Here is a 9741-nt window from a genome sequence, read left to right as displayed (position 1 = left end):
TTTTGTTTGACTGCCAGACAGGCAGACAGAGAAAAAAACAATTATCTCACTAACTCTGTCCATGTGTGATTAGGACAAATTCATCACCAAAGTACTGCGAAACTACAAGTTCGTTTTACAATTCATGTTCCGATTTGTGTTCAAAATATAACATTCAATTTAAATCAAGTTGTTCCTCGATCATAAACTGTTGTTTGTGTACGGACCGACAGAGAGACCGACAGACGGACCGACAGATGGACCAACAGACAGACAGAAGTGAACCAATTGCTTAACCCCGCTTAGCGCTTCACGTGCGTGGGGTAATAATGGGTGATGCCTGTCCAATTAGTAGGTCTTCCAGGGCGGAATCTTCTGGAATTTTCTGGCGATTTCTTGAAGATTCCCAAGAGACTTCAGAAGTTATTGATCGAGCTGGTAGATCGACCTTTGCTCATTCTATCAGACTGCACAGACTTCAGCTAAGTAGGTTAAAATTAAATGATACAAGTATAAAAAGTAGGCATCGTGAGAACACGCAAAAATTTGATGTTTGCCCAAGTTCACGTTCAGCAGCGTTTAAGTTTGCTCAGGTCCGTCCGTGGCCACGAATATCCAACAAACAAAAGTTCACATTCAACCAAAGTTTACAAAATGTTGACATCGTAAAAGTTGCCCCCAAAAGATATGAATGAATGGTCCTGAGTCAGCAGAACTTGGTAAAGATGTTCATCCTTTCTGATAGTTTCCAACAGTGTTCCCACATCTTCCCAATGTAGTGGGTGAGTTTCCTGATGACACACATTATTCTCAGCACAATTATATTTAACCATGAAATATTTCACAACATTAGCTCTGGTAAAAAGAGAGATGTTAAACGGAAAACGTCATTACTATTAATTAAGAATACAAATTGAAAAGTCTTACGAAGTACAATTAATGTATGCTTCATTTGTGGTTTATGGCATCTAATGAGGCAAAAAACCTCAACTAATTCATGGAGATCCAATGGTCTTGTATCCTCAATGAAACGTGATGTAAACTACAATGGCACCGGGTGGAGCACATCCCTGCACCAGGCTGAACAGTTTGGGCTGAATTTATGACAGGGGTTTAGCGAGTGTCTTGCTAACACACACCTAACCCTTAAACTGTGGCAAAAACATGGTTGTATGCACAAAGCTAATCGCCCGTCGAAATAGCAATTTATGAAGGGAGGTAAACAGCCAATTAGTTGTGTGCATCGAAACAGCTGACGAGTTGTGCACACCAAAAGAGCCAATTAGTTGTGTGCACCTAAATAGTCGATTAGTTGTGCACACCGAAACAGCAAAATAGTTGTGTGCATCTACATAGTCGATTAATTGTGCGCGCTTAAACAGCTGTTAGTTGTGGGCACTTAAAGACCCGGCTAGTTGTGTGTACCTAAACAGCCGATTAGTTGTGCGTGCCTAAACAGGCGATTAGTTGTGCACACCTAAGCAGCCAATTAATTGTGCACGCCTAAACAGCCAATTAGTTGTGTGTACCTAAACAGCCGATTAATTGTGCACGCCTAAACAGCTGATAAGTTGTGTGTACCTAAACAGCCAATTAGTTGTGCATGCCTATACCCTATACATCTGGTTAGTTGTGTGTGCCAAAACAACCGATTAGTTGTACACACCTAAACAGCCTTGTAGTTGTGCATGCCGAAACAGCCGATTAGTTGTACACACCTAAACAGCCGGATAGTTGTGCATGCCGAAACAGCCTTTCTCATAGTCTTCCCTTCTTTCCTCACCCAGCCCTATTAGCAGACGACCTGATAATTCGGCCAACATGTTGTTTTTGTCTGGAAAACCCCAACCTGCAGGCTTAAAAATCAGATGTAAAGAAGCTCCGTCTGCCTGAGATTAAAGCTAAGTGTGAGCTTTGCAAAACAACCGCGATTCTAAAGATGGCTGTCGGGCTAATTTCAACGATGAGACCTATTCTTTGTGATGCAACTGCAGGAATGGGCTGGGAAAAAACTGCCTCCATGCAGAGGCCACATTTCAACCCTGTGTGCCCAACCCACTTTGTAAAACTCACAGTCCCTTTTGGATAGGCCACCACATGTAGTGTTCATGTATGGTCAAAATAGTCAGGGGCAAAACATTTATCATGCTCGCTGTCGCTCCTGCTATCCTATCCTGCTACTTTATGACTTGTTCAAAATGTAATCCTGATGTTGAGGATCCTCTCAAGCATCTGTACTCCCAAATGTTATCTCAATAAAGCTTTTTCATATTCGACTCAATGATAGATTCCCACCGAAAGCATTGCGTGCAGCGAACGACAGTCTTTGTCAGGGGGGTAAAACAGGGAAGGCCTGCATATTCTCCAAACAAAAATGCCAATGCCCTTGTACCCGAGCTCACCAACATAACTCGAAAACTTGTGACATAATACTATAAACAAGTCAAAGCTTGGGAAGCTACACAGCACCCAAAAGTGTGAGAATCTAAGCCTGAAAAGCTTTAAAAAAAGAGGCTAATTTTGTGTTTTAGATGTTCTTGATGCATGGATGATGTGGGGACGAAAGAAGATCATAAAGGGCTTCCCAAATCTCTTGGGGACATCAGGGTGGTTTATCCAGCTTCAGTAATTCAACTGAATGGTGGTCTATTAATTTGCATCCCTCCCTGTGGGATGTCATGATGAGGGCTTGAACCCATGACCTTTGGGTTGGAGGTCAAGCATGCTTCCCCTGCTGCCTGTCTTCAGGCAGGCCCTCTGCCATCGTAAATCTAACAATGATAGAACACCAGGTTGGCTCTTTACTCTCAATCCTTGATTAGTCCGAACGCGTTGTGCATTTGCTATAAAATATACTTGCACACAATTATCCATCTTATTGCTTGTTCCCGAGTGGTATTAAATATGACCCATTGGAGGCCATATATCTATTGCCTAAGCTCGGGGTGGAGAGGAGAAAATAATTGAAAGGAAGGAGGATATAAGAGAGAAAGTGGAGTAGGGGAATGTATTATCTACCAACATACAGTAATCCAAGATGTTATCCCCAAAAAGTCAACTATACAAGAACAAGTATGGTGGTGCATATTGGTCTCAGACCTCAGGCTCTACTGGAACAGTTGAGTATATAGAAATCAGTAATCTTCACCCGACACGATCTGAATGCAACCCTAAAGAAAATATTGTTCATTTGAGTGGTGCAAGTTGTTTATGTAAATCTACTAATTTTCCTGCGGCCATTTTGCATCCCACGTGCATTTAACTTTTCTCTCTCTCGAGAACTGCCCTGGTCATGGGAGGGTGCCTTTGTGGGTTCTTGTCGGCAGGCAGTGTTTATCACAGCCCGTTTCTGTGAATAATGGTCAACGTCAGGTGCTGTACAACATTTCACATTGTCACTCATAAGCATGTAGACCTCTTGTGATAACCTGAACATGAAACAAATGGTTGAGCACCTTCTTACATGAGATGAATAAACTTCACTGGATGCTCTTTCTGAAAAGAAGGCTTGAATGAGTTCAATCAGATGATCTACAAATGACGGTGTGACATTCTGTCGAGGAAGGATTCCCAAAGTACCTTTACATCTCCTTTGATGATGCCACCCATTTTACCACGGAATGATTTTGTGATTTTGCAACCGATGTGGTGAATCGCCGGAGGGTTTGGTACACAAGTGAAATGGCTTTGTGCCATGCCCTGCTGTGGTCTTGGCATTCGGCCTACCATCACCAAATAGCACTAGGATGGAGAAAGAAGGGTGAATAAGAGTAAGCGGTGGTTACAGGGGCAGTGTTTGAAAGTAGGGGTAGCTGAGGCAGGCAAAGAGGCCGAAAGAGGCCAGTATCGGCCAACGGAATGAATAACTGCAAAAGAAACGGGATAATAGCATGAATTCCTGACGGACCGTGGAGAGATGTGGATGTGGAGAGAAGGGGGAGCAATAAAAGGGCTAAGTGTTGCGTGAAAGAGGCCGTGACCAGCTGTGCCCACAAGAGAGGGCTGCCAAGCAGGTCGGGCCTGACGCGCCGCGTTTTTGGCCGCCGCTCCGAAGGTCTGTCTGGCCACCTTTCACGGCCGACTAGGTGGGTTGCAGGAGTCAGCCCCTCTCAGTGCAGCAGACGAGTGTTTATTGCCCTCCTACTGGTGAATATATAGAGAGTGAGTGCAAGAAATAACAGAGCCAGGGCATGTGTGAGTAACAGTATAAACTTTTGAGAAAGGACAGCAAATTGAGATGTTGTAGGAATGGAGTCCTTGGTCCTTTGTTTTTTTGTTGTTGTTGCACATGGATACATGTTTGGGATGCGAGGACCGACTCTGCTTTGAGACCTCGTGGCTCGAGATGTAAATGAAGGACTCTGCAGAGTGCAATGCAATGAGAATTCCTGAAGTGTATGTACGAGTTATTTCCATTGACCATGGAATTATTTTTCGTTACAAACGTGCAATAATAGGCTCATTTATACAAGGAATTATGAAGTGTGAGGAGGTCATTTGGCCCATCATATCAATTGAGGTATGCACTACACCATATCATTTATTGATCACGTGACTGTCTCTATTGGATCTTTTGGTGATGAAAGTTCTGAAACACCTCTCAATATCAAGTAAAACCCCTGACATGTATGTATAGTAAACCATTAACTATCGCAGGGGTTACGTTCCTGAAAAGTGCCGTGAAATCCAAAACTGTGAAAGTTAATACTCCACTTAAACCTCATGGGGAAATTGGGGTTAGGTTCCTGGACAGAAAAAAATGTCGACGAAGGTGGGCGACAGCCATAAATAAACATCTCACAATTAAAAGAAACATCTAAAACAAATATAAAACGTAAATATTTAAATTAAGATGGAAATTAAATGTAATAAATATAAGACTTTAACTTGAACAAAAATCTCCAGAATATTCTCGTCTCATCGGCCTTAAGGACATGCGCTGGTGTACTGTGTAGGCCCAACCGTGGAATCCTGCTCATTTCCATTCTGCTCCAGCTGAATCTCCGGAGGCAGAATCTTATTCTTCCTGGATGTCTCACGGAAAAATGTTTGGACACGCGCAATGCTTCCTTCCGTATCACTGGTCCACTCGAAGGCACTTTTCTCTGTGTTGGACCACCTCGATCCAAACATTAAGTGCTTTTTCCATCCTTTCAATATGAGGAGCACAGGAAGAGAATACCTCATTAGCACTTTGAAGAGCACTATAACTACACATGTGTATGAAAACAATGACTCGCAACAGAAACTGTGAAAGGTCTAAATTATGCCCCATGATGACTGAACAGGTTAGTTGTCCAGTGGTGGTGGTCAATTCCGGTCGATGCGGTGTGGTGGTGGCTCGATGTGGTGGTCCATTGGTCGGTGTGGTGGTCCATTGGTCAAAATCGCGATAAGCAAAATCCACGATATTTAAGGGTTTATTTCCTGTATTGTTACATGAAAAGAGGGGAGGGGGACATGGAGGAGGTTCATATCGAGAATGTGTGAAGAATAGGTTAGATTTACGCTTGTACTTCTAATGAGATATCTGTAGAGGTAAGTCATATGGTTAAACTTGCACGAAGGAGGCGGTGGTTGTAAGCCTTAAAGCAGAATAGGGTGAGGTTGTATTGTTTAAAACTGATCCTGTAACAGGCAAGGCTATGTGGAGGCACCCGACACTTTAAAGGAATCCACATGGACCAGAACGGACCACAAGCCATGACGGCAAGGTGAGTTGTAAATCCCGTAGAGGGGCGGAACATTTTTGTTCAGTGTCGTCCCACAAGGCAGGTTGGCCTGGAACATAGCACCACTCAAAGACCATGGATGGCCATTAATGAGACCTGCCACCCATGAAGATGGTCTCAGAGGTGATAAAGGGTGTTACCATGCATGCGCGCTGAGTTGACGTTTGGATTTGAAGAAGATAACAGCTATCACTCTCTCTCTCTCTCTCTCTCTCTCTCTCTCTCTCTCTCTCTCTCTCTCTCTCTCTCTCTCTCTCTCTCTCTCTTGCTATCTGGTCACTGCCAGAGGAGGTGATGTTGGAGAAATTGGACAGCTCGCCGTCACTCCTCATCACCATTCTTCCACCCCAAGCCGCACTTCATCTTGTGCCTTACCCGCCTGCACAATCACAACATCGTTGTGGAGCAATGCCAGCTCATGTCTGCTTCAAGTCCTTGCCTGTGTTCCCCTACGTTGTGAGAGTCTGGTATTTGACAGCATAGCTGGGGTTATGTCTTGTAGTTTGCTTGTATATCAGGTCACGTGCTCCCTTCTATCCTATTCGTGTCTGTCAACCACCAGATCTGTTCTGTCTATTTATAGTGTCACTTCCTTCATTATTATGGTTCCTGGAGGGAGGCATTAACTGGTTTGTCTTGGTGTCCATGGTGTCCCACTTTTTGTAAGAAAAAAACAAAAGACGTTTGTTTTTATTATTATTATTATTATGACGCACAATTTAAAGTGCTACCAATTGTTTATATTATGAGTTGGCTATACCAGGAAACGTCAGCTATCACCAATCACAGCACTCTAGTCCCTGGTAACATTTTTTTAGTGAATCATTATTATTCATAAGAAACGTTTTCCTGCCTTCTGCCTAATCGCACGAGCAACAACCAGTGTAGGCTCTATTTGAACGATCCTTGGGGGATTGTGAGTTGATAAATGAATGTAGTGTAGGCTATTAAAAGAACACTACGTCAGACCGTTTCGGCATTTAAGGAGGTCTTCATCAGTCCTCCTGCTCAGTCGGTCTGTGTTTAATTCTACTTTAGAAAAGAGGAAAGAAGGTAGGATGAGGTGAGGGGGTAAAGAGATAAATCTGTGAATATTTTATTTGCATATTGTCAAATCTTAATCTTCAGTGATCGTTTTCTTGATTTGGCAACACACGGTTTGTGTGATGAAAGCTGATATGTAGCGCGTGGCACCGTATTATTATGATGTGTGTATAAATCACTACTTCCCTTCATTGCAGACAACACGATCAGGTGTCTCGTTGTAAGGTGTCTGAAACAATGTAAATCAAAACAAATAGTTCAAGTAGATTTGAACTCAAAATGTTGGGGTGCAAACTCAACTTTTCTGGATTCAACTGCGCCATTCAGAAGATTAGAAGGAAGGAATGGGGGAGGGAGGAGTGGGAGTCGAGAGGTGAAAGGGTAGCAATGAATAAACATGGAGGGCGAAGGGTGGGTGTCCAAAAAAGAAACGGAGGAATAAAAAAAATGTCAGAGTATAAGTAAAATCAAAGGAGGTAAAAGAAATAAGAGGCCAGTCACAGAGTTAGTAAAAATGGTGGAGTTAGTGACTCGGTTTAAGAAGTTAAAGAAGGGATATAGGGGCATGAACTCACAGAACGGAGGGAGATTTAAAAAGAAGAATTGAAAAATAAATGATGGCAGGTAAATTAAAAGAAAGTAGCAGAGGAGAGAAAGAACAACAGTAGTAAATTATTTTAAAGGTCAAGGAATAATCATACACTGCTCCATGTTTAACATACTGCAGATGAATTAATTCCCAGGTGGATTGGTAATCCCTCGGGGAGTGAAAGGTAATGCACACATGCACACACACACACACACACACGCACACGCACACACGCACACAATGACACGTTGGGAAATTCGACATCCTTTATGCTTGTAGGGGGATGCAAGCTGTATCATGACAAGGTCCTCTAAATGTTACGCACGTAAGGGGGGAAGCAAGGTGGGGAGAATAAATAGAGAAAAATAAATTTGAGAAAAGGAATTTGGTGGAGTAGATTCGGGTGGTAGTAGTTAGTTTAGGGGCCAGGAGGTGGGGATGGGGGAGAGAAATGGGAGGGTATGAGATTTGGAGAGGACAGCAGAGAAAAAGGAAAGGAGATTCGATTGGAAATTCCACCATTTTGTGGATGGAGTATGGAGACGGCTCATTTTAATGACAAACGTACATGGAAGAAGCTATACATTGCCTTACCCACAAATAAAATGTTAGAACCTACAAGGTTTCTCACCATCGTGTCTGCAGTCTAATTTCTTTTATTTTCTACAAAATCTAGGCTTATGGAAGAGGGGGGAGGTGACAGAGGAGCAAAAAAGGCAATGTAGCAACATTTGGACACAACAAGTAGAGGAACAAACAACTAGGAAAGAAAAAAGGAAAGGAGCAAAGGAAACACAGTAACCTACAAGTAAGAAGTGTATGGTTAATAGGGGCAGAAAAGATTGTGGGTAAGGGATGTGGATCCCTTTAGGGAAAGGGATGTGGATGATATGAGATGATGGTGAACTAACTGCTTCCTCCACGCCTGAGAGGGAAGAGTGGGGTTGAACGATCTTTTTATTTTCCCTCCAATACTTCAAGAGTACTGCACATCGCCACCTCATCAAGTTGTCTCCCAGACCCAGACCTGAGCCATCTACGCTTGCTGACCCTTTTTAATCCCTGTTACTCCCTTTCACATACAGTGGTGTGTCTGGGGGTCGTTTGTATGCCTGTTCCCCTCGGCCCCTTTGACAGTGTTTCAGCCAGTCACTCTTTGTTTCGCTCTTTCCTGAGCATCAACTCCTCCAAATAAAAATGTCATTACACAGCCCTGTATATGATGCATGCACTTATGTCGGGTAACAGAATTTGATGACACTGACAGATAACAACAATATGGCATTTCAAGCAAGGCCCAACCCAGGTTTTGATGAAACCCTAATTGCCATTTGAAATATTGCTTGAAAAATATGTGAGGACAACAAAACACCATTTTATTTTAGAGTGAGCAAAGGCTCACAGAAGAAGCTTTGACTACATGAGCAAAGAACCCACCCTTAAGGCCCTGTCACACCTTGACGTGTTCGCCAGCGTATGCCGACGTATGAAAATGTATGTAAAACGCTGGCGTACGCTGAACTATTGATGTTTTTTTTTAAAGTTTTTGGCGTATTCATAACGAGTTCGACGTATGCGTAATGTATTAGTAACGTACACAGAACGTTTCGATCACTTATAGATAACTTATACCAACGAATGCTTAGCGTGTTGTCGGTGTTCACAACGTATGCCCAACGATAGTCTAACGTATGCATAGTGCGCGGCATCACATCGCCGACGATCACGTGGTGTAGCCTATTAAAAGGCTGCCGCTCGACGATTCAAATCATAACCGCACTAGACATCGAAGTGTCAAGACCCTGTCACACCTTGACATTTTAGCCACCGTATACTGACGTATGAAAAATTTGCCGAATACGCTGGCACACGTCGAATACGTTATGGGTAAGTTTTGTAGATGTTAAGAGCACGCTGAAGCACGCTGGTATACTTCGTAGTACGCCGAGTACGTCGCAAAATTTCAAGCATGCTGAAAATTTTGTGACGTATGCCAGCGTATGACTCACACGTTCCGCATAATGCTGGCCATAAGTTGTAGGCACGTTACGCGATCGTTGACACACGTCGACACATGCTACTTGTAAGTTACTCATAAGTCGAAACACGTCGAGGTAATGTTTAGCGTACCTGAAACTTATTTCTTAAACCACCTGAGGGGGTGTTTTAAACACAAAATACGTCATTTTTCTGGGAATTCTTTTTTGCCATTCTCCCTCCATCATGACATTTTTCCTGACCCCTACCGGCCTACCCGAAGGAATAGGTGACTCGATGAATGAGAGTAATGTCACCTTTTTAAAATTTCGATCAGCTTCCATTCTGCAAGTTGCTTTGAAAAAAAAAACATAGATAGCATCCGACAGCTCGGTCAATAAGATAGTGTTTGCCTTTCAG

The 9741-nt window shown here is 43.0% G+C and overlaps 1 long non-coding RNA gene across 1 annotated transcript in view; it reads right to left on the bottom strand.

Moving 5' to 3' along the window:
• Positions 1 to 4181: 4181 nt before the first annotated feature.
• Positions 4182 to 9741, bottom strand: part of LOC147017420 (uncharacterized) — a 119333-nt gene continuing 113773 nt past the window's right edge. The window contains exon 5 of the long non-coding RNA XR_015049492.1: positions 4182 to 5129. This is a non-coding gene — a long non-coding RNA (uncharacterized LOC147017420). The remainder of the gene's footprint in view (positions 5130 to 9741) is intronic.

This window comes from Eptatretus burgeri, chromosome 11, assembly GCF_056783735.1.
Source record: "Eptatretus burgeri isolate ZD-2024b chromosome 11, Ebu_testis_v1, whole genome shotgun sequence".
Classification (NCBI taxonomy): Eukaryota; Metazoa; Chordata; class Myxini; order Myxiniformes; family Myxinidae; genus Eptatretus; species Eptatretus burgeri.
The sequence above is the reverse complement of the archived record's forward strand: the minus strand, read 5'-3'. Positions and strand labels throughout refer to the sequence as shown.